Genomic DNA, 20,649 nt, shown 5'->3' with positions numbered 1-20,649 from the left:
GTGGAGGGCATCCGCCAGACCAGGGTCACTCAGTGTCTTACTTCAGCCCTAAGAGCAAGGCCAAGCCTGGGTCTACACAGAGAAAGGAGATGTGTCTCAACCAGATGGGACTGTCACGTCAGCTTTGAAAAAGATGAGGTGGGGGTGCCCGGGTGGCTCAGTCGGTCCAATGTCCGACTCTTGATCTTGGCTCAGGGCATGACCTCACAGTTCGTGAGTTTGAGCCCCGCATCGGGGGCTTGAGGTTCTCTCTCTCCCTTTATCTGTGCCCCTCCTTGCTTGCACTGTCTCTGTCTCTCCCAGAATGAAAAAATAAACTTAAAAAAAAAAAAAAAAGAGGAGGTGGAGGGCAGCTAGGGATGGCCTGCAGGCAACTTCTGCGGAGACGGTGATGGCACATCCTGGGAAGAGAGTGTGGCTTTGTCCGTCTCTTGGTGCAGGAGAAAGTATCTCCAAAGAAGAGAAGCAGCACATCTTCCCCTTCGAAGTGGAGATCTCTGGGAATATTGATTTCAGCACCTTCTTAGCAAGAATGCCTTGTAGGGTTGGACCTATGGATGCCATTTTTTTGGCTTCTTTTTTACTTACTCGTAGTTTCTGCGTGTTATATCATGAGCACCAGATTCTTTGGTCACAAAAGAGCAAAGGAATGCGAAAAGGAATTTCAAATCTTGCATACCTCGCCTTGGTTGGGTCTTCGGAGCCCAGTTTTCTTATCTGTAACCCGGGGATGATGACAATGCTACCAGACTCACAGGCTGAGTGACAGGTGAACGTAGACACCTGGCACGTCACCTGCCCAGGGCAGAAACCTGTTGTTACAATTTCATGTTGATGTTGGTTGTCCTGGTGACCTGTCCTGAGCCATGGCATGAACTGTGCGCCTGGGGACATGTGGGATGGCAGGATGGGCACGAGGACAACTGTACTATAAAAGCTTTGTCTTGCCTTTGAGGAAAGAGCGTGGCTAGGTTTCAGAGGGGCATATACGGGGATGAAAGAAACCTACTTATAGGGTTGCCGGGTTTAGCAAAAAACAAACAGGACACCTAGTTCTATGTGAATATCGGATAAAGAATGAATAATTTGGGGTGTAAATATGTCCTATGCAATATATTTGGGATATGTGTATACTGAGAGTCATTTGTTGTTTATCTGGGTTTCAAATTTCACTGGGTGTCCCGTAGCTTATCTGGCAACCCTCCTGTTTCGCAGTGGCATTCATTTCCTGTGTCAGTCACTGCTGTCTGTCACCTCTGTGGGGTGCAGTGGAGTGACGCTTTGGGGCTTGCTGACCCTCTGAGGGAATCTAGCCTGGGCGTTTTCCATGTCCATGATTCTCACAGTGGGTCAAGGGCACAGCCAGGCTCGAGTCGGCCCCACCCCTCCTGGGCCCTCTTTCCCAAATATGACCCTTCTGTAACCTTCTTGTGGGTCCTCTTTTGATGTTATTGGCCTCAGATCTGGCCGCCTTAAAACCTGGGCTTGCCACGAGGGCAGGGGGTAATGGTCTGCTAGACCACTGAGGAGCCTGGGGTCTTCTGGGCACACGTTCAGCGTTCCTCTTTCACAAAGGGGAGGCCTGTTAGGCAAACCTCAGACCCTGGAGAGTGGGGAGGCAGGGTCCAATGCTGGCCACCCTTCTTCCCCTATCTTCCTCTTCCAGTGCCTCCCTGCCCAGGACCCAACATTTTCAGCCTTTAGGAATTCCAACTAAGTCCCTTGCTGAAGGCTAGGAATTGAGTTGGCGGCTCTGGTTGATGGTGGGACCAGAATCACTGCCTCTTTCTGGGCCTTTCTAATAGGTTCTGCTGTCCCCATCCCCACCCCCCCGACCCCGCCCCGCCTTGTTCTCCGGCTGCTGCCCCTCTAACACGTTCCCACAGTCAGATGCTTTCATGGCCTGTTGTAGCAACATCCCCGAAATTCCCGAGGGGCCTCGGCCTGGCCAGCGTGTTTCCTTTTCTCAAGTGTACGTGGGAACGGGAGCTGTCTGCCGGGATTAACAGTGCACATGACTTCCTAGACTCTCTCAGCGCCTGCTTCCTGTTGGGGGCCCCTGAGCTCTGAGCCATGTGGGTCCTGAGTGCCTGAAGTGTGGGCGTGGCAGAGCCCTGGGGCCCTCCCTGGCCCTCCAGCTGACGGCCACTCCCCTGCCTGCCTTCGCAGACACCCAGTGCAGAGGTGTGTGGAGAGGCGGGTATTGGCTCTTCTAGAGTTGACTGTGAGATCTTCAGGAAATTTGTGAGTTGGTTGTTGGCCCCAGCCCTTCTTAAAAATTATGTAGACTTGCAATTGAATAGATTATATGAAAAGCAAAGGTAATGAATAGTAATGAACTCAGAACTTAGCACTTCCTAGTTATTTCAGTACAGTTTTCTGTCATCGGTGCTCTTGAGTTATTTACATCTGTTGTTACGTGTGCAGTGGGAATACTCTACTGCATGACGGTGTGCGGCTGTCCAGCTCTTCCCGATTCCGGGCTCAGTGACATTGTCACGTTGGTAACTTGACACGGACCCCACAGGAGTCTTTACACCACGGAAGTCAGCAAATCTTATAAATTAGTGCTTTGTTCTTTGGAGACCTGGTTATTTTTTTTTTTGACAGAGAGAGAGAGAGAGAGAGAGAGAGAGAGAGCATGAGTGGCAGATGGGTAGAAAGAGAGAGAGAGAATCTTAAGTGGGCTATTCGCCCAGTACAGAGTCCCACTCAGGGCTCAACCTCACAATGGTGAGATCATGACCTGAGCTGAAATCAGGAGTCACACGCTCCATCCACAAGCCACCCAGGAGCCCCCGGAGAGCTGGCTGTTAAATTTTTATCGGCACACCGCCGCTGATGTGCCATTGGCTTGTCTATTGAAAATAAGCGATCACACCATTTGAATACGGTGCAAACGGGGGCCAGCCTGGCCCGCGACATCGCTGGTTTAAATTGGAGATCCTCCCCTCTCTGCTGCCCGGACTCCTGAAGCTTCTCTGGACCTTGGCTCTCCCAGCTCGTCCTCCTCACCCCTCCCTGCCATGCCACAGCTTGCTGCCTCCCCACCTGGGTAGGTTGTCTGCCTCTCCACCGTGACTCTCGAGCTTTTGTTACGTAGCTTCCCCTTGGCCTTTCAGCCAAGTCCTTCTTTTCTTGCCACTATGCTCTCTTTCTCCGTTCTCCTGATCGCATCACAACATGCCCTGGGCACAGTTTCCTTATCGCTCACCGGACCCTCCTGGGCTGCACTAACACACCATTAACATTACCAAAACCAGTGACAGCTGTCTATACCTGCTCCCATGCTACCTGGACAGGTGTGCCATATGCATTTCTTCCTCTATCCTGACACCTCTGGGAGAAATGAGAATTCGGGGATATGACTGCATTTTATCTGGAAGAGACCTTTTCAGACTGCCCTGACCAGCATACGGAACCTAAAGATTTTATCTGACGAGGAAGGTGCGGGGTGGGGGGGGACTTCACCCACAGCCCTTCAAACTCCAGACCACAGAGAACATTTCGTTGTTGAGAGGTGGTAGTTGAGACTGTGGGCCTTGTGAGCAAGACAGTTAAGTAGCTTCACTGCTCTTACTGGCTGAACGAACTGGGGCACTCTGCCTCAATTTCTTCATCTGAAAAATAGGATAACCTTAGTGCTTGTCTCATTGGGCTGTTCTGAAGTTTAAATGAATTAATACACACAAAACTCCTAGAACACCGCCCCGCTAATAAATGTTAGTCGTTGTGCGTTACTGGAGCTGTGCGCAGAATTATATTCGGTGAACTAATTCTGCTAAGGAAGAGGTTAAAAACCAGTGACGTAGCCCACAGGCTTTTGTTTTATATGTGACAAAATGAGGCTCAGGCCTAAGAACTAGACCTCCACACGGAGGTCAGAGTGGTCAGGGGCAGCCAAGGGGAGGTCTCTCTACAGCTTTATGTATGCCCTCCTTCCTGCACCCTGTAATATCCTCAGTATTACCAGCATTGTGCTCTGAGAGCTGGGCTTGACTTCCAGCTGCAGCCGGGAGTCTCCATCTGTGATTTGGGGTGACAGTGACTTGTAGCACGAGTCATCAGGGGTTAGGTGAGCATACGTGTCCAAGATAGTGGAGATACCAATGGTGATGAATAACGCTGGGTGGGGTGTTTTTCTGTGTGCGCGTATGAAGCTCTGTTGCCAGAGAAGTTAGACTCTAGTAGGGAAAACAGACAATAAATGAACGATCGTGATATAATATAATATCAGGTGGCAATAAGGAAAAAATCACAGGGCAAGGGGCTGGACAGAGGCAGGGTGGTAGGCCAGGCACCTCTCAGGACGCCATCTTGCCCTGTGAGTTTGTGTCCAGCGCTCCGTGGGCCGATTGGGGGGCTCACTGGCTGGTCCCTCGACAACCGCTGTGCTGTCGTCTGAGCTCCTCTGTCTTCCCTTCCTCTAGGTGGGGCCCGGAGAGAGTCTCATTCAGCACTGCTCCTGGCACTCTCCTGGGGGGGAGATTAAATGTCTTTGCAAAGTCACAAGCCCTGGATCCTTGAGCTCCTAGGAAGACAACTCTCGCTGGGGTGCCTGGATGGCTCAGTCTGTTGAACTCCCAACTCTTGATTTCGGCTCAGGTCGTGATCTCACAGCTCGTGGGATCAAGCCCTGTGTCAGGCCTCATGCTGACAGTGAGGAGCCTGCTTGGGATTCTCTCTCTCTCTCACTCTCTCTCTCTCTCTCCCTCTCAAAATAAGTAAATAAACTTAAAACAACAACAAAAAAGACAGTTCTCTCTTGTACTCCTGCCCCTCCAGCCATGCACGCTAGTGGGTGTTCCCGAGGGGTCCCCTTCCTGGGATCCAGGATACTCCCTGGGCCCCTCTGAGGGACACCATAATTTGCAACCATTTCTTTAAAGTTCAATAACAGAACTTTTAAGGGAAGTTCCGATTTATAATTTTTCTCGGCATGCATTCACAGGTGCTGAGAGCGCTTCATGATGTAAAAAATATGTGATAATGGGGTGGCGACAGAGAAAAGGATGCACTTTGTAAGTTTAGGGGGAGGACTGCAGTATGTTTTCGCATACCACAGGTGCCATTTCCCCCCCACAAGTGACTCTGGTGCTGTGGTCAGGATAGGTTTTGTCAGAATGATTCTAGAGTGTGAGGGCTTATGCCGTCAAGGGCCTAGGCTGTAGTTGCCGTGATGAACGGGGACCCCGGCCCCGGTGGCTCCGGTTTTCTGCACGGGGGCAGAGCGCCAGCGCTGGTTGGCTGTGATGGATTGGGCACAGCCCGAACACGGATCCTGCCGAGGACCTCTTCGGGACAGTATAAATCACTCTAACTGTGGAGTGACCCTCAGCGGCCCACATCTCCCCCTCGGCAGCTGCTTCCCGGACACCCTGCTGGCTCTAGTTCTCAAGTGTGTTTTCTTGAGAAACCCCCCGCCCACCTCCTTCCCCCCTGACCCCGTTCCCACCCCCCACCCTTCTCTCTCCTCCTTGCCTCCTCCCCACACCCTTCCTTCACCATCTCTACCTCCATCCCACCCCAGGCTCCTGAACCTAAACCCCTGTTGCCAGCTCTTCCCGCTCCTCTGCTCCCCCAGAGCTGTCCACACGTCTCTGCAAAGCAGAGACACCCCTGGCCTCGGCTTGAGGCAGAGTAAGTTTCCAGCGGTTACTGGAACCCGATTTACACACGTGCCCCATATGGTGGGGACTGCCACCGGGGTCTTGCTTTCAACCAGCCGTCTTGGCAGAGCAGAGGGCTGCCTCCCGAAGTGGTACGATTCCTCCCAAAGACCCCTCCCAGGGTCAATAGTTACCTGCAGAAAGTTTTAGTGGAAACATGCAAATGGAGACGAGAAAGAATGAAACCCTCTTGGTCTGTAGCACATTCCACGGGAACCAAGAGCCGGCCCAAATTGGAGCGTGTTTCTGGAGTGTGACGGGGAAGGTGCCGGGTGAGGGTGACCCACGCAGGACCCATCCTGTAGCTTTTGCCCAACACATAGAAGGCTAGACCCGGGAGGCAATTAAGGCCATTTTGGGCAGTTTTACTGCCCAGGGTGGTGGGTGGGCTCTAAACCAAATGCCTGGCATGTCCACAGCTAACCCTGGTCAGGCAGCAGGTGCAGAACCAGCATCAAGTGATGCCCTCATATGCTTGCGCCCGGCATGCTGGGGGCAGGTGCACGGGGTGGCCGGGCCCTGCAGTGATGGTCAGGTTCTCTGGGGCCACCTGACTCCAGACAAGAAGGCTTCACACTTGAGAGCGCTCAGGAGCACGGCCTCTCCGCCAACCGAGGTACATTCTGAACAGGCTGGGTCTCACAGGGCAGCCTGGTGGGATGCTATTATCCTTGGGAGGTGTAGCTCCCTCAAACACCCCCGTCCTGTTCAGAGACGTTCCACCACGTTGGCTGGAGTGGGTGGAGTGACCTGGTTTGCCCAGACATGCTGAGGCCTGGCAGCCTGGGCCGACTTCTGGGGGGACACTAGGAGTACCACAGTGGGGGGCCCTTACTTGCCGGCATCCTGGTTGAGGAGGGGTCCCCACAGCCCGCGGCTGCTCAGCTTAGCAACAAAGGAGAATGGAGTGCGGCCGCCGCTGAATTAGTGCAACCAAATTTCTCTGAATTGGAATCATGGAGGTTTGCAACTTTTGGAATAATACCAAGTTTCTCTGGGCGAAAAACAAAAAAAAATCACACAACTTCAAAGCAGTGGAGTTGTGGGTAAGGCTGGGGAGCGTGAATGGATTGCCTTTCGTTTCAGCGACTGGGCAGGTAGGTCCCACGGAGGTCCCTTGCTTTCTGGTGCAAACCACGCTGCTCATGTGCTATGTGATTCTTGGGCTTTTGTGGATTACCGCGCAGTCATTTTAACTTTTGCTGTGTTATCATCTTTAAAGCGGAATCAAGATCATCTCATTAGCCGAGGGATGATTCTGGTGCCAGCGTTGAAAACAATATACCCGCATCCAGTAACTTTGAGATGAAAGTTAGAGCAGATCGGATGTCGTGAGGAAGGCCCCAAACCCCAGGAAACACCAGTCTGCTGGGTTTAGGACAAGCATCCGAAGAAACAGTGGAGATAATGCTGAAAATAAAAGTAACACTAAAGATCCACAAATAGCCCCTGGCCCCTTACTTTGCGGCCAGTGCAAGGGAAAAAATCACTCCGGTGTGACCTAGGCTTCTGCAGCCCATTCCTCATCTAGAATGTTCCATCCTGCATCCTTAGAGTCACCCTCCCAGGGCAGATCATTTCCTGACAGCTGCAGCTGGATTAACACTAGATGGGGGTGGGGGGTGGGGGAGGGGGGTGGCCTCAAAGAAGGGTGTGCACATTTTCAACCCCTTCAAGACAGGGGTCAACAGATCCACTCCCGGATCCGTGTCCGTGCATCTAGCCATTGCTGCACCCACTGATGCACATAGAAAATGGCGAGGAAGTGGCACGTGTGCGGCCGTGGATTGGAGGTGGTGAAGGGACCCTGACTTCTTCCCTATGCACTTCTGCAGCTTTTGATTATCTATAATGATCACATTGCCAGTTTTTAAAAGTGGCCAATTAAAAACAACGCGGGAAGAGGGACAGCAAGAAGGAGGTCAGTGGAAGATCCCCATACAAGGAGGCCAAGCGTCTGTCTCGCTGCTGGCTGTCCTAGTGCTTCTCTGCAGGATAGTCACCTGCAACAAGGACATCGCATGCCTCCCTCACACATCCTCGAACCAACGTGGTCCTCACCTGTGCAGTTCCTGGCCTGGCCATGTGCAGAAGCTCAGGGGGAAAAGGGTAGCCAAGGTCTGCCAGAAAAAGGAGGAGACCCCATCTTTGTTCCAAGGAGGGGCCTCTGCAAAGAGCTGAGGCAAATCCCTTGGCACTGGAATTGCTTGGGAAACAGGATAGCCTTGGCCATCAGACCACTTCCAGGGAAATGGCCAAGAACTGGGGATGTGGGACCTTTGTGACCCTAAGAGACAGAGAGGTGGATATTGAAGTTACTGCAAAGGGGTGAGTCAGTTCTGTACTAGAAGCGACTGAGGCAACATGCCGGGCATAAGCCAGGGAGAGGTCGGCAGACTCCAGACCTTGCCCTGTCATTGTGAGGGGCGCAGGGGTGCCATCTCATGGAAAAGGGAGCTAGGGGACATGTCCCGAGGCTACAAAATGCACATGCACTCACTTAGATGGGGAGGGTCCTGGGGGTTCACCCAACTCCAGCATGACCACCTCCGGGGACCCCTCTGAGGCTCCACAATGTCTACACGCTGCCTGCCGGGTGCTCAGCTACAGCTCTGTTGGGCGCTGCTCTCTAGAGTTGGTGTCACCTTAGTGACAGGGAAGGACTGAACGTGCAAGGCTGGGGGCAGCGTACACAGTTAACAGGCTTCCTGACTCTGACCGGTTCTTCCCCATCATAAATCCAATCATGACCTAATCGTGTTGAGCGTCATTTTGCTAAGAGTAGCATTTAGCACCTCGGGGCCACGCAAAGTAACGGTGTTTAAATGCAGACCAGGCAGCCAGCCTTGAGTCAGAAATGAGCATTTCTGCTGCCCACATTCGTGCAGGCGTTCAGGCCAGAAGGGGATCCTGGTACCTTTGCTGTCTGTGTATGTGGTCCACACATTTCCACTCATCGGGACAGCAGACATTGTCAAGAGCTGCACTGTGAAACGAGATTATTTGCTGTCTTTTTTACTTTTTTTTTTTTTTTTTTTCTTTGCAAAAGATAGTACAAAACAGAGGTTACCTTGAAACTGGAAAGAGTAATTCTGGGTGAGCATGCTCTCACGGGTTTTAGCTCCTGTCCGTGGGCAGTTTGCAAACGTTTCCCTCCTCCTCTCGCCATTCATTTATAAAGAAACCTCCTACTGGTGCTATTAAAATAAGAGCTTACTCATGTGCTTAGTCAGTACTGAGAAGCCTTTCTTTCATGTGCACCCTATGAATGAGTTCTGAAGTAGCAGGCCTAGAAAACGAAACTGCTCGGAGAGAATACGAAAACGATTTGAAAGGGTGCCAGAAAAGACTCTGGGTGCACATGGAGGTGGTGGGGGGACATCGGCTCATGGGAGTGTCCCCAGGCCTCCGGGTTGTGACTGTAAAGGAGCAACCACGAGAGCTGTCGTGGGAATACGTGGTCCAGGTTTGCGCAATGGAAGACCCACCTGTTACATACACCACGGGGGCTGCTTCTCCTAGTGAACGGGCCACTTGCAGACGCAAGGACTCATGGCTGCCTGTTGATTACGTGGGTGTAATTAGTGCCCTGACGTTGGGTCCTGGCTCTGCTATTTATTAGCTGTGTGGCCTGGGGCAAGCTGCCTAACTAGCCTGAGCCTCGGTCTCCTTGCTGTAACCTGCAGATAATAGCAGCATTTACCCCAGAGGGCACCCCCATCCCTACCCCTCGAGCTCCACAGTTAGATTGACCACGATCCTAGTTATAAGAGTCTCTACTTCTGATCTGTGTGTGGCTGTCTTCGTCATTTATTATATAATCGGTTATTTCCAATAATATAATGAGCTCCCGAGGACCCACCACCCAAAATGAAATCTCCGACGAGGACAGTAACCTACATCTCACTAGATAGTCCCCAGTGTATCCGTAACCCCTACTCTCCACTCCTGAGGTCACTGTCCCCTTGAATCCCACATTCTTAACACTCCTGATTCCCCTTATTTGATTTTTGGCTTCTGTAGTTTTGGAAAATATGTATATTTTTATGTCAATTGTTTTTAACTTCATAAAAGGGGCATGCTACATGGAACTTTGGGGGACTTGCTTTTTACGTGTGATGATAGATTGCTAAGATCCGTCCACAGTATTGTGTGTGTCTGTAATTCATTTGTTCTGACTGGGGCAGCATAGGGAATGGATACGCCAGAGTGTAGTCGCCACTCTCCCTGCAGAGGGGCACCTGGGAAGGGGGAGGTCCAGATCTGTACTAGTTAGAGCCGTGCTGTTTATACTCATCCTGTGCCCATCAGCTGCTATCAAAGGGGAAGGGCTTCTCTCCTGGCAATGAACCTTGAAAGGGAATCATGACAGGGAACAAATGAAAGTTCAACATCAGGAGATATGCCAAACCTTTTTCTAGAGGCTTCTGCCAGTCCCCAAAGCCACAGACTTCAAGTTCTCCAACACTTCACGGTGTTAGACCTTTCACTTTTTTTTTTTTTTTTGCCAATTGGATGGGTACAAAATGTTACCTCATCGTGATCTTGACTTGTGTTTGTCTTCGTGTCTTCATAAATTTATTGGGCATATGCGTTTCCTCTTTTGCGAAATACCTCTTGGTGTCTTTTCCCCCTGATTCTCTGGGGTTGTTTCTGCTTTCTTTTCATAAATTGATTTGTAGCACTTTTACATATATTATGGATAGTAAATCTTTGTGGTAGATACTATGAATATCTTGTTCCAGTTTTTAGCCTGGGCTTTCACTTTTAATTGTTTTAAAGTTTTTATTTAAATTCCAGTTAGTTAACATGCAGTGTAATATTCGTTTCAGGTGTACAATTTAGTGATTCAACACTTCCATACGTCACCCTGTGCTCATCATGGCAAGTACATTCCTTGAGCCCCATCACCTTTTCCCCCATCCCCCCACCCACCTCCCCTCTGGAAACCATCAGTTTGTTCTCTATAGTTAAGAGTCTTTCTTGGTTTGCCTCTCTCTTTTTTTTTTCCCTTTGCTCATTTGTTTTGTTTCTTAAATTCCACATATGAGTGAAATCATATGGTATTTGTCTTTCTCTGACTGATTTATTTCACTTAGCAGAATACTCTCTGGCTCCATCCACGTTGTTGCAAATGAAGCTTTCACTTTTAAAAGTACCTCTTGGTGAATAAAAGTTCTTGGTTTTATTATAGTTAAATTTATCTTTTTAGAGTCAACTTTATGTGCTCACCTAAGAAAATCTTTAGGTACCAGAAGGTATAAAAGGTAGCCACCTGCATTATCCACTATGAATTTTAAAATTTGTTTTTGACATTTCATTTCTTAATCTCTCTGGGGTTATTTTCCAGATATGGTTTGAGGGAGATAGCCAAGTTCTTTTTCACACATAGATATCTATTTTTTCCGGCTCCCTTTATTGATTACTGTCCTCCCCTTGCTGACGTTCTTTATCATCTGTCACAGACCAAAATTCTTCATACACACGAGTCTTTTTCTGGGATCTCATTCATACCCTTGACAGGTTTTTCTGTCCAGCCTCATAAAAGTCCAGATGTCCCATAAGGTACATATCCCTTGGTTCCTTTACAGAAAGGTCTGGCTATTTTGGTCCTTTACTCTTTCAAATGAGTTTAGAATCATCTTTTCAGGTTCTGTTAAAAAGAGAACATAATGGGGGGCACCTGGGTGGCACGGTCGGTTGGGTGTCTGACTTCAGCTCAGGTCACGATCTCGCGGTCCGTGAGTTCGAGCCCCGCGTCGGGCTCTGGGCTGATGGCTCAGAGCCTGGAGTCTGCTTCCGATTCTGTGTCTCCTTCTCTCTCTGCCCCTCCCCCCTTCATGCTCTGTCTCTCTCTGTCTCAAAAATAAATAAAAACGTTAAAAAAAATTAAAAAAAAAGAGAACATAATGGGAATTTGGTAGGAATTACACTGAACGCATAGATTCTGTTAAAATATCAAATCATATTATCCATAAATATCTCTCCATTTATTGAGGTCTTCTTTAATATGTCTTGTGTGTCGCTTTAATTATGTTTCCTAGTTCTTTGACATATATATATTTTATATCTTCACCAAATGTTATCATTTCTAAGGATTTGTAGATTTTTGGAATTTTCTATGTAAGCAATCCTATCTTCTGCAGATAATACCAGTTTTCCTTCTTTCATAATATTATTTTGGGGGTGAATTGGGACTAGGCAAACAAAGCAAATTATGTAGCGGTTGAGCAGCCAGTAAGGGCTCAATAAATGTTTGCGCTTATCGACATGACGGTCATTATTAATTAATGGAAGAATTTTAGAAGTTGTCTTAACCAAGTTCCTTATGTTAAAGAAAGAAACCGAATCGCAGTATAGTTTAATGATTCACCCCAGGTCCCATAGCAGTTCAGTGCCCGGACTGGCCTGGAAAACCAGGGTTGAGTTTCTAGGCTACAAAAGCAAGTATCCTTTCTCTTCAACCCGAATCACACATTAGGGTGCTTCTGTCTGGCACAAACTTCTGCAAATGGGAGCTTCTCCACGAGTGGGGCTTCTGCGCGTCCATGACAAGCATTTATTAAATCTGCAGCATGAATTAAGCTCTTCCTGTGTGTTGGGCTTTCCACACTGTGCACACTTCCAGGAGAGGAAAAATGTACACCCTACAACTCAGATGTACAGAAAATGGTAGTTTATTTCATTTAAAAAATTATCTATACCGATAATTTATCTATAGCTTATCTATCTGTATCTTATCATTTCCTGCTGATGGCAGGGGATGGAGGTCAACCTTAAATATGCCTACTGAAAGCAACTTGGGCCCTTTTGGGATTTTTTTTTTTAAGGTTTAAAAGAAAATATTTTATTTTTTTATTTTAGAGAAAGGGGGTGGGGAGAGGGGCAGTGGGAGAGAGAGAGAATCCCAAGGAGGCTCCACATTCAGAGCTGCACCTGATACAGGGCTCAGTCCCATGACCCTGGGATCATGACCTGAGGCCAAAATCCAGATGTGGATGCTCAAGTGACTGAGCCACCCAGGCAGCCTGTGGACTCTTTTGGTTTAACTCACCGTCTTTTGGGTATATACCCAATTACACCAAGATACACATTTCCTTCTCAAAAGGTATTTCTTCTAGAGTCTCTGTCCCAGGTTGGCAGCCAGAAGAGGGAGAAGCTTATGGATTCTCGTGGTGTGAGGTGAGGCCCCTGAACTCCTCTACTCTTTGGGACATGGCAGGTGTTGGTTGGGTGGGGGCTTGCCTGGTCCAGCCTTTGAGCATCTGGGCACCACTGGCCCTGGCTGGCCCTCCGGGTCCTTTGGGAATCCCATGGTTCACATCTCTCTGACCTTGCAGATTCTCTCAATCTCAGTCTGGTCTGTCCCCAGGCCTTTTAAGGGTCAACTCATAGCTATACCTGTTTTCCCTCACAGAGGACACACCAGGGCCAGGATACCCCTCCTCTTCTCCCTGCATCTGTCCACTGGAAAAGGGCCTACATCCCCTTCCTGCCAGACCAGGCTAGACTTCTATCGAAGGCTTCCAACTTCTCTTCATTCAGGCTTGTGGCAAACTTCATGGTCAGGTCGGCCAGGCCTGGGTCTTGACTAAGGGAACCTTTTAAAATCTAGAATAATGCGTGTCCTTTCTCAACCAGACCTATGTCCTTATGACCTCTAAAATGTCAGTTTTGACATGCAATTCTCTTCCAAGCATTGTCCCAGTCAGCCCTGGTAATGGCTGGCGTTGGCGCAATGAGTAAGACTGAAGTTGTGTGGAACAACCCTCTTGGTGCATGCAAGTGTCTGTCTTTATGGATGCAGGATCCTGTTCTCCCCTTCCTTAGCCCATCCCTGAACTAATGAAAATCTGATCTGTCTGTCCTCTGCTTAGTTACTGCCCGGGATGCTGGAACTCAACACGCCTCAAAGAATAGCCTCCGACTTCCAGCCTGCAGATCCCTGTTCAGCATCCACTTGATCTCCATCCAGCCTTTGCCAAGGACTTACTATGGGTATGGCTCCGTGAGAGCCCAGAGACGGTGGGACAGAAGAGTTGCCTGCCAGCTGCTTGAAGAAGTAAAACACGTCCATAAAGGAACGCGTAGCAGCCACGCTTACCCGGCAAAATCCAATATAACCGGGAAGACAGGTCCAGAGAATCAAGGAAAAGCAAGACCGTTGTATACTACGTTTCCTGGCTCTTATAAATAAGAAGGCTGAGCAATGTTTACCCTCTTGGCCCTAGTGGGTTGGAGCACACCTCAATCCTGAGATGCAAGTCGGTGTTTCTGCTGCTGTTCCTGCTGATGCTTGTAGCTTAATTACCTCCATGGTTTTCCAATGAGCGTTAGGGATACCTCAAAAACCATGTCTGCAAAGAATTCCGACTTGTTCATCGGTGGACAGTGAAAGGGTGTCCTAGGTGCGGGCAAAAGTGAGGAAGCACAGAAGTGTTCACCGAGGATGCCAATTCTGAATAAGGAAGGGATGCTCATTCTGAGACCAATCTACCCTATGTCCTCACACGTGTATTGTATTCTTAAACATTTTTATCCAAAAGTATTTGCTGCGTTGTGTCAATAGAACTGATAGCATCCTACTACGTTATCTTCTTAACGCCTTGTTATTAAAACTTAGGTGCTTGATGTGGTCAAAGGGAAAAACAGCCTAATGAGACAATGAACGTTTCCCGATGTTCCTGCTTTGTACGTCGTAATTCCCTTTTCCTGGAGTTTGGTGAGGATGAGGGAGCTTGCGTCTGGCAACTGGGGAGGATGCTCAGCAGTCACAGGGAACCAAGCGAGAATGGTGTCCGTCAGGCAGTGAGCTGTGTGCATTTATTTAAAAAAAATTTTTTTTAACCTTTATTTATTTTTGAGACAGAGAGAGACAGAGCATGAACGGGGGAGGGGCAGAGAGAGAGGGAGACACAGAATCGGAAACAGGCTCCAGGCTCCGAGCCGTCAGCCCAGAGCCCGACGCGGGGCTCGAACTCACGGACCGCGAGATCGTGACCTGGGCCGAAGTCGGCCGCTTAACCGACTGAGCCACCCAGGCGCCCCTGTGCGCATTTATTAATACAAACCCCAAGATGCCAGGTAGCTTTTGTTACTGCGCATGAATCAGAGAGAAAAGAGCTATCTCATCTTCTGAGGAAATAAATAGACGCACAAATAAAGGTTTGCCTTCAAGTCCTTTGTGCTGATAAGAATAGTAGCATTTTTGATCATTTATCGCTTGCCGGTCGTTGTTCTAAAGGCCAGGCGCATATTCGCTCATTTCTTCTTACTACGCCCCGTATGGTCAGTGGTTATATTATTCTCACCCCCATTTGACAGGTAAAGGCACGAGTGGTGCATTAGCCTGCCTGGAGTTGCACGGCTAATAAGCAGCCAAGCTGGGACGCCCACCCAGCCATGCGGCTCCAGGCCTGCCTGCTAACCCACCCCTCTTCTTGGCAACTGTCTCCACAGAGGAATTCAAGAGGTGGGTGGATTTGATGTCATACTTTGTATTGGGCCCCTTTCCATTCACGTCCCTTGGAGTCTGCTAAGATTGGAGCTGGAGAAAAATTCCCTAGTTCTCTCTCTAAGTGTAGGGGAGTTTCTGGCGGCTTCTTCGGCTGGCTCAGGCTTCATCAGGGTGGGCATACCCCCCCAGGACCCCCCTCTCCGCCGTGGTCCACTCCGCCCCAGGCGTGGTGCTGCTGTAGCAGCGGGACTTGGGGAGGCACTGGTGGCTCATGGGAGGTGGCGTGCTTCATCCTTTATGTTCTGGGTCTCTTGATGTGGTTGTTTTCACGACTCTTCAAATCCTTTGAGTTTGGTTGTATGGGAAAAAAGCTTGTGTTTCTAATTTCCCTTTGGAGGCCATCTTGGGTCTGTGACGTGCAGAGGTGTGGACAGAGCAGCACAGGGTGCCGGGACACCCAGGAAGTGGAAACCAGAACAGATCTCACCCCACCTCCGGGAACAGGCCAGCTCTAGCCTCTGGATGGGATTTCCAAGGAAAGGGGAAAGCTGATGTTTGATTCTGTGCAGAGACACTTAACCTGGAGAATACTTACTCATACTTTTTGATGTTTCAGGCAGAGAAGTTCATATTTACCAGCTTTCTTCCCTATACCCATCCCCCAAATCCACTGACCCCGCTCGGCCACCCCTCGAGGCCCATTCCCATGCCACTCCCTGGAGAGCCCTTCTTCTGTTCCCGAGGCTGAGATGTAGGCACCGGGCTCTGGGCTCACAGAGCCCATGGAACACGGACCACATGTCACAGCCGTCCAGGTCAGGCCCCTCCCTGCATCGGCTGCCCCTGTACGGAAGAGGTGCAGCTAAAGCCCGGGTCCTCGGACACGGGCAGCTCAGGCAAATAACTTGCAAGTAACTTGGCTGTGGGTCTGCTTCCCAGAGGGGTCCTCTAACTCCGGCAGCCAGCGACTCCCAGGCCAGGCCACGCAGACTCCAGATCTTCTTGAAAGGCAGGTGTAGTGTGGGTAAAAAAGTAAGCCTAAAGGGAACATCTTCGCCTCACAGTTGGGCATGTGTGTGCCAGGCCCTATCCTAGGTGCTGGGATGCAGCAGAAAGAGGTGTGCGGTCCACACCCGCAGCACACGTCCCACGAGGGAGCCTTGGTCTTTGCCGTGCTGGGTCCACACCGTGTCCACAGGTCATGACCACAAAAGCAAGGTGTTCCCAACAGCTTCAGGAAGAATCGTCACCAGTGATTTAAGAATAGAATTCACTTTGCTGCTCTTTCTCAGTGACAAAAGCAGTTTCACACCCTTCCTCTTAGGAGAACCCCCTTCCACCCCCCCCCACCCCCCCAACCCCACCACCCACAAGTGAGCAAGGACACCTACGGCTGGTGAACAGGGAAGACTCCCCCAGGGATGTGGCCACCCATGAGGCAGGTCGGCTGGCCTTTGAGCGGAAGCAGATTTTTAAAAAAAAATTTTTTTTTAATGTTTATTTATTTTTGAGACAGAGAGAGACAGAGCATAAACAGGGGAGGGTCAGGGAGAGAGGGAGACACAGAATCTGAAACAAGCTCCAGGCTCTGAGCCATCAGCACAGAGCCTGACGCACGGCTTGAACTCATGAACTGCGAGATCATGACCTGAGCCGAAGTCGGCCGCTTAACCGACTGAGCCACCCAGGCGCCCCATGAGGCAGATTTTTTTAAATGAGAAGACACACAAAGGATTTTTAGGGCAGTGACACGATTCTGTCTGATGGATACTGTCATCGTACATTTGTTCAAAACCTCTAGAAAGTACAACACAAAGAGTGAGCCCTAATATGAACTGTGGACTTTAGTTCAGGGGTGCTGTTCATGATCCGGGTTACTGGAGTGGGGGGTGGGCAGGAAGCGTATGGGACTTCTTTGTACTTCTGCTTAATGGTTCTACAAACCTAAAACAACTCAAAAAACAACTCTATTAATAAAATCCATTTAAAGTAAAAAAAAAAAAAAAGTTATAAAAAAAGAGAAAGGAAAGAGGAAGGATGTAGGGCACCTTCAGTTCCCTAAGGAGCGCGCATGGGGCTTAACCACAGCGAGGCCTCATCAGGGAGCCCCCTCTGGACAGCGATCCACCTGTGAGCCCTCATTGCATTTGACACGGGGGCAAGGGCTGCTGACAGGACACGAGGCTGATGACAGATTCTCTCTGGCCTGTGGCAGCCAATGGGACTCCATACATGACCTTGATCTGGGGGCAAACGGGAACTGCCAGAAGGGAAACGTATGGCCTTGACCAGGAGAGGTCCTTTCCAGTCCAGACTGGCCCCTGCAACACTGCACCTGAGGGTGCCCAGTGGAGGCACTACGGCCAAACCCAGCTGCCGGTCACCTCACCCCCTGTGCCCCTCGAGTGGGCCTCTGGTCCCCAACACAGGGGCGCTGTGCTCCCACTTTGCACCAAGACGCCCTGTGGGCTAGCACAGCCTGGGCGAGACCGGCAGAAAACCAGAAACGATCGATTCGGGTTTTGGGCCACCCCAAAGTCAGGAGAGAAGCTCTCAGCTTACAAGACTTTCTGAAAATCAAAAGGAAAAACCTGAGAGTAAAAGTAGCATTTTATTCATCCAGAAATATTTATTGAGCACCCGCCCCGAGGAAAGCACTGTGTAAGGTAACTATTGAATAAAGAACTGGCAGGAATGATTTGTAAAATGTGACCCCCATTGCTAGCATTTGGCCAGCTGGTTTCTAGCGGGTGTTGTCCACTTCCAATGCCCACTGCGTGACTTGTAGGAGGCGGGCATCGTGCAGGCCTGAAAATATGTGCTGGCTCCAGACTTGGAGGGCTTGCAGAGTAGGGGAGAGGCAGCCCTTGGCAACCTTGTTGATACTCTTGATAATTGCTCTGGGGAGCAGGCGGGGGGCGGGGGGCGGGGGAGCAGGTGCCAGGCGGGGGGGGGGGGGCGGCGGAAGGGCACAGACACTTAGTGGGGAAAATGGCTGCACTGTCAGCTTGGCAAGGTGAGAAGGGTGTGCAAACCCAAACCCACATCTCTCCAACATCACATCATACGCTCGCGCCGCTCGCCTCACACGCACTGGCATTCTGCTCACTTGTTTGCTGTCTTCATGATGAGTCACTCGTTGTGCTTAGATAGCTTTGCCTAGAGTGCCCGCTCTCCATTGCCATCAGACAGGAAAAGCCAGAATTACTTGCCATTCATCGGCAATATTAGATCGAAGCATGTGATCAACCTTACACTGATAGACAAAGACCCCGCGGTAACAAAGTGATGCTGTTGATTTTCTTACCCGTGGGGGGCCCAGCCTCAGGCTTGTCCTCTCTGTGGAAAAGGAAGTTCAGCAAGAAGTTGGACCATTTAAATAGTCACTCTTTCTCCTTCACGGAGTCAGAAGGATTCAAAGGAATTGAGCAGGACAGCACTGTTTCTCTCCAAGACACAGGGCCCAGTAACAGCTAAATCTAGAGCAAAGAATGCCCGTGGGTGAAATCTTGTGTATTGCCCCTTCATTCATGACTGCGTTCCAAGAATGTCCTTACAGGGGCGCCTGGGTGGCGCAGTCGGTTAAGCGTCCGACTTCAGCCAGGTCACGATCTCGCGGTCCGTGAGTTCGAGCCCCGCGTCAGGCTCTGGGCTGATGGCTCGGAGCCTGGAGCCTGTTTCCGATTCTGTGTCTCCCTCTCTCTCTGCCCCTCCCCCGTTCATGCTCTGTCTCTCTCTGTCCCAAAAATAAAATAAAAAACGTTGAAAAAAAAAAAAAAAGAATGTCCTTACAGCATTTAGCATGTGCAAAACATCATGGCGGTTCAGTGGAGAAAGCAGAAAAATGAGCCAAGACCCTTATCCTCCGGGGACTAACAGCTCTAGTAAGGCAGGTAATAGCTGTACCCCCACTGTGGTCTAACACACATGGAGTAGGGGCCCTACCCGGGTCAGCACACACTGAGGGTGAGGGGACACTGGCAAGGAAGATGCTCCTGTCAGGCTGAGTACGCTGGACAGGCTGGCCTTGGAGCTGAAGCCAGAGGACCAACTGGGATTCTACGCAGAGGCTTCAAAGCAGAAAGGGAAGTGAAGAATTCAGAGAAAGTCGTGTCGTTCCATTAGATTTTAAGGGCACAGGGATCGGGGCTTCCAGAGGGTTTTTAAGGGGCTTTGGGTCAGATTCTGGACTGCCCCCAATGCCACCGAGGAGCTTGGGGTTTTGGTAGACAAAGGGGAGTCACTGAAGGTGTTTGAGCAGAAGGTGAGAAGGAGCTGATCTTTTAGGAGGTTGTTGGCGGTTTGTACAGGATGAGCTGCAGCCAGAACATTTATTCAGGAGGCAGAATGAAGCAGTTAGGGACAGAGGATGACATTCTGTGCTCATATGTCCACAGGAAGAACACCCATAAATGTTGCCGTGGGGTTATAACACACAGCATAGGCACCTTATATAACGCACGTGCTTGTGTATATTTCATATGTACTTTTGGGAATGAAAACATAGAACTTTGTGAGTTTTCTTCATATTTGAAAACTCAACATATTGACACTTGAAACGCCAAACGACAATAGAGTTATTATGCTTTGCTGACCACCGACTGCATCCCAGGCACTGTTCTCAGCCCTTCAAATAATGTGCTAATCATTTAATCCTTACAATAACCCAATGAAGTAGGCATTATTATCATTCCTGTTTTATACATGGAGAAACTGATACGAGTTGGGGAACTTGCCTGAGGTCCCACAGATAACCTCAGAGTTCTCTAAGATAACTTGCAGCGGACTTCCTTTAAATACAATTCCACCCAGACATTCAAAATGTAGTTCTTTTCGCAAAGTGGATTTCAGTTTTTTTGGAACGGAGCAGTGGGCACAGTGAATAAAGTACTCGACAGGTGGGGTACCACACTGAGACTTTTTCTGCAAGGCCTCTGGCCAAGTTCACTTTCACATCAGCTGGTCATTAGCCTTCCTTCCTCGTTTCTGTATTCAGCTACCCTTCCCTTCTGTTACATTGACCCAGCAAACAGTCTTTCTGGCTTTTGGCAAAGTTTCCCATCTACCTACCAGGCTATTATAGTTGGAATAAATGTTTAATGTGACACCCATCCTGGTCCCCGGGAGATGCCACCAACTTCTTTCTAGAGAGTTTGCTCCTTTAGGAACCTTTCATTCTTTAGAGTTCTCGATTCAGTTGATAGATTCCTTTCGGTTGTGCTGATTTGTTTTAGGGAACTGCCTTTTGAGTTTGGAAAGGATGCGAAGGTCCCACAGAGAGCCCATGCAGGTCTGCATAAGTGACAGGAGTTCAGTTCAGCTCTGTTCACAGTTAGGCCATCTACCGTGTCCAGACTCGGCCAGTCCTGACCTTAAGGAAGGAGGGACAGTCCCAATGGGCCAGGGGCAGAGGTATGTGGGTTCCCTCTGTGTCTCTCCCTAGCAGGGTGTGTTGGTCTATTTTTTCTCATCCAAGAATTTGAAAATAAATACTTTGTTAATTGTCAGTAGTCGAGCTTTGTG

Source organism: Neofelis nebulosa, chromosome 9 (genome assembly GCF_028018385.1).
Source record: "Neofelis nebulosa isolate mNeoNeb1 chromosome 9, mNeoNeb1.pri, whole genome shotgun sequence".
Lineage (NCBI taxonomy): Eukaryota > Metazoa > Chordata > Mammalia > Carnivora > Felidae > Neofelis > Neofelis nebulosa.
Note: the sequence above shows the minus strand (reverse complement) of the source record.